Here is a 4,864-nt window from a genome sequence, read left to right as displayed (position 1 = left end):
AACTCAAAGACAATTTCCACGCCTCCCCTGCAGAGGCAGTTTTGAATTTAGGAGCAGCAAGATGGAAGCGGCAAACCCTGTCGATTCTCCGGTAAGTATATTGTTTTTTATCTTCAAGTTTGTCTTTTGAAACCTTAATTTTATTTAAATCCGTTGCTCACGTATAAAGTACACAGACGGGGTCTTTGCTCAACTCGTCTGAGGCGTGTCTCACTAAGCGCTACATGCTAGCATCCTGCTAACCGAGCTACCCTTTACATGCTGTGCTTTAGAAAATAGGATACTCGTTAAAAAATACTCCGCAGATATTGATAGATAGACGAACACTGCAAATATAATGTTGTAAACGAAAACGGCCTTTGGTGAAGTGGTAAAATACACCATGAATAAAGCCATAGATTGAATGGCTGCCATGGTTGCAGAACGGCCTGATTTAATGACAAGAATGGGGAAGAGTGAGGCGAAGTGAACCAAAGCCACAAAACACGGTCAGACAAGGCGGCAAAAGGGCAGTGATCTGTCCGTCAGTATGAAGTTGGTGTGTGCTTTGGTGAACAAAAACTCGAGACCGGTAGCAGGAAGGTGGGAGACTCGTGTTTCACTGGAATAGTGGTGAATTAAAACATCCTTTGTTGGGGACATTTAGGTGTAAATGCATCCATAAAGGTGAGACAGAGGCAGACCAGACAGTGAAGAAAACAAGGCAAACATTAGAAATATTAAAACGGAAATATAGGATTAATATAACATACAATTGGGGAAAATGTAAGGAACACAATGTAAATGATATTGTAAAGTCATTAAAACAGCATACTCTGATTAAAAGAAACAGATAATTGGGTAGGAGGATGATGATGATTTTGATGATGATGATAATAATAATAATAATAATAATGTTAAAGAACATGTACAAGATGGGTATGTATACTTGTAGCCAGAACTTAACAACTACAAAGTTGTAGCATGCCAGACCATCTTGATTGAATGTAACTTCGCTCCACACAAGTTTTATGGTAGACATATTCATATTGGTATCTAATAAATGATTAATTCTTAGATTTTATCAAACGTTAATTTATAAATTGTTTCTGTCTTTATGTGTTTGTTTCAGATTATGCAAGATGTAATTATTCAGTCAGCAAGACACTTGCTGCAGTTACTGACATCATCCAACTGAACTGCTGCTGTGATGAATCAGAATACAAGGTTTACTTTAGCAAGACTTATGAGTTAATGCTACATTTAACTAAATTGTTATATATTTTGTGTCCAATATTGTCTCCATATGATTTTGTTTTTTGCAACATCTTGCAGAGAACAGAGTCAAGGTACCAGCTTGGTCAACCCTAAAAGACCATCTGTTCATCAAGAAATGACCAGGTGAAAAAGTCATAAACTAAACACTCTGCATGAGCATGGAATTTAGGATGCAACTTTATATCTTACCTGCTCTACACTCAGGGCTTGAGTTATAACAACAGTCAATCACATAAAAAAAAATATATATACTTTTGGTAGTTCTGTGTCTGTCTCTCTCCTCCAAACCCAGATGGCTGCTGGTACTGAACCGGGTTCTGCTGGAGGTTTCTTCTTGTTAAAGGGGAGTTTTTCCTCTGCACTGTCACTTCATGCTGCTCAGTGTGAGGGATTGTTGAGGTTGAGTCCATATGTCCTGCAAACAACTGCTGGGCAATGACACCATGCAATCTTCTGGGATTCCTTGGATAGAAAACCTGTGAGCTGCACTTGTCCTTGGTCTTCACAGCTCACCTTTTTACTGTTTATTGAATCAAAATTCTCCAGTGACATGGATTCTACATTGTAACTGATGTGATGTTCTATAAAGTGGTTTTTTGAGGACGGCTCCTTTTACCTGTCACTACAGATGGTCTGTCTGTTCTGATCAAGAGCCTTTTTTTGGGCAGCTGAAGAGGAGAAGTCTATCTTATGGCCAACCTCTGGCTGTATCTTGGTCATATTACCCAGCAAAACCCAGTATGCAGGTTCATCTGTAACAGTCCTTGTGCCACAGATCACTGTTGCTTCTACATTAAACAGAAGAGCAGTGACGTGGGTGCAGGTCTCCGTGACTCCGGCCTTACAGCTGCAGTGGGCGGCTTCAACCTTCCCTGTGATGCTCACAGTGACCCATGGCTGCAATGCTGGTTCATTCAGTCTTTGAGAGTGCAGGACCTGAAACACACACAAAGTTCTTGTCTTTAAATGAACTATGAGCCAAGGCTGACATAAATGTTTTATCTACTTAATCATTAATGTAACAGTGTTTAGAAAGTTAGCACATACATGTAATTTTTCATTTCTTTATGTGTCCATCTATAGAACGCTGCAGGTTATAGTGTAAATCTGCCTGTTCTCTGTCAGAAACCTGCCTGCAGAAAATGAACCTAAAGGATGTAATGCAAGGATGTCATCACTTTCAAGATGGAGAAAGCATAAAGTGACAATTATGAATCACTTAATATGATAAGGAGATTCTGCAGGTCATTAATCAATGTATAAAATTAAATAAAATTATTTTTAGTGACACAAGATACAAATATGGAAGGAAGATGTATAATCGCTCAGTTTGGGGAAATTGTGGGTAGCCTGCAAGGGCCTCAACTTCTCCATACCCACAATGTGCAACAAATGGGCACAGCTATCTTCAACAGTGGAACATCGGCCAGTTACTTCCAACTTTAACGCAGCTTGTAGTCTTGGAGAGCAGCACACCAAAACTGCATGCACAACTTCTGCTAACAGTGGAAACAGATTAAGAAATCCATGCAAACAGATTCATAAACCGAAAGAATATTATTTTACAGGATTAATGATCATATCAGCCGCTGGCTGATCACAAACCCTGAGGGTGTATACGAGAAGCAGAAGAAGCAGAGGGGATATCCAGTTTAAGTTTAGATAGTATTTGTAAAGATATTGACCATATCCTTTTCTGAAAGTGTGGATATAATGGATGGGGTAAGGTACTGACATGCTACAACTTTATAGTTGTTAAGTTCTGGCTACAAGTATACATACCCATCTTGTACATTTTTTTTATTATTATTATTATTATTATTATTATTATTATTATTATCATCATCATCATCATCCGCCTCCTCCTACCCAATTATCTGTTTCTTTTAATCAGAGTATGCTGTTTTAATGACTTTACAATATCATTTACATTGTGTTCCTTACATTTTCCCCAATTGTATGTTATATTAATCCTATATTTCCGTTTTAATATTTCTAATGTTTGCCTTGTTTTCTTCACTGTCTGGTCTGCCTCTGTCTCACCTTTATGGATGCATTTACACCTAAATGTCCCCAACAAAGGATGTTTTAATTCACCACTATTCCAGTGAAACACGAGTCTCCCACCTTCCTGCTACCGGTCTCGAGTTTTTGTTCACCAAAGCACACACCAACTTCATACTGACGGACAGATCACTGCCCTTTTGCCGCCTTGTCTGACCGTGTTTTGTGGCTTTGGTTCACTTCGCCTCACTCTTCCCCATTCTTGTCATTAAATCAGGCCGTTCTGCAACCATGGCAGCCATTCAATCTATGGCTTTATTCATGGTGTATTTTACCACTTCACCAAAGGCCGTTTTCGTTTACAACATTATATTTGCAGTGTTCGTCTATCTATCAATATCTGCGGAGTATTTTTTAACGAGTATCCTATTTTCTAAAGCACAGCATGTAAAGGGTAGCTCGGTTAGCAGGATGCTAGCATGTAGCGCTTAGTGAGACACGCCTCAGACGAGTTGAGCAAAGACCCCGTCTGTGTACTTTATACGTGAGCAACGGATTTAAATAAAATTAAGGTTTCAAAAGACAAACTTGAAGATAAAAAACAATATACTTACCGGAGAATCGCCAGGGTTTGCCGCTTCCATCTTGCTGCTCCTAAATTCAAAACTGCCTCTGCAGTCAGGCAGGGGAGGCGTGGAAATTGTCTTTGAGTTAGTCAAACGTTTTCCTTAGTTCGAGTAGATGATAAAATAAAAATAAATGGGATTTTAAGTAGGACTAGGCGTTCTGTAATGATCTCTATTTAGGAGAAAAACTTAATCACTCACCTCTAAACAGCTCTCTTTTAGGAGACAAACTGCTGGCTAACGGTGTCATGTGATCAAACAGCGTAATTTAATTGGCCGAGAGCCACTCGACTCGATCTGGTGCTGATTGCTCTGGCTTGGGTCATTAAAGTTCATCACTTTTGCAGTTGAATTTTTGCAGGTGAATTTTTTGCAGGTGAATTTTTTGCAGGTGAATTTTTTTCAGGTGAATTTTTGCAGGTGAATTTTTTGCAGGTGAATTTTTGCAGGTGAATATTTTTGCAGGGAAATTTGGAGGATAAAAATTCAGTGTCATAAATTCAATGTCTAAAAATACTTGAATTCTGATGATACTATATTTCTTCCATACCAAGGAGAACAGAGAGTGCCTTCATAAATTCTAATAGTTTGTGTTGTTTATGATTTGTTTGTGTATCTGGACTTGTATTACTCATGTTATGGGGACTTTTCTCCCTTTTGGGGGACAAGAAGTTACATTAACGTAAATCATGAAACTCTGGTATGACTATTTAGTTCTGGTAGAGCTTGGGCTTATAGTTATGGTGAGTTTGAGGGAACAAATTAAATTAAATGTAACATCCTTTAAAGTGATGGAAACACAACTGTGCTAATGCTTTGCAAAAGGTTTGATACCTTTCATGAGTTGCAGAAAATTGTCAGTGTGAGCTTTAGTTAAACAAGCAATCCTGTGTTTCTTTAAAATCTTTTCATCCAAACTTTATTTGAATTTTTTTCTTTTCTCTTCCTCACAAATACATCTGAACAAGACTTTTCAA

At 38.3% G+C, this 4,864-nt stretch overlaps 1 long non-coding RNA gene across 1 annotated transcript; it reads left to right on the top strand.

The window, feature by feature from the left end:
- Nucleotides 1–908: 908 nt before the first annotated feature.
- Nucleotides 909–1,843, top strand: LOC146682753 (uncharacterized). The gene is made up of 3 exons (XR_014917728.1): nt 909–1,206; nt 1,315–1,380; nt 1,550–1,843. It is a non-coding gene; the product is annotated as an uncharacterized LOC146682753 (long non-coding RNA).
- The last annotated feature ends 3,021 nt before the right edge of the window (nt 1,844–4,864 follow it).

This window comes from Copadichromis virginalis, linkage group LG22 (genome assembly GCF_057382275.1).
Source record: "Copadichromis virginalis isolate Kocher_CV1m ecotype Utaka linkage group LG22, C_Virginalis_male_GT1.1, whole genome shotgun sequence".
Taxonomy (NCBI): domain Eukaryota; kingdom Metazoa; phylum Chordata; class Actinopteri; order Cichliformes; family Cichlidae; genus Copadichromis; species Copadichromis virginalis.
Note: the sequence above shows the minus strand (reverse complement) of the source record. Positions and strands in the feature narration are given on the sequence as shown.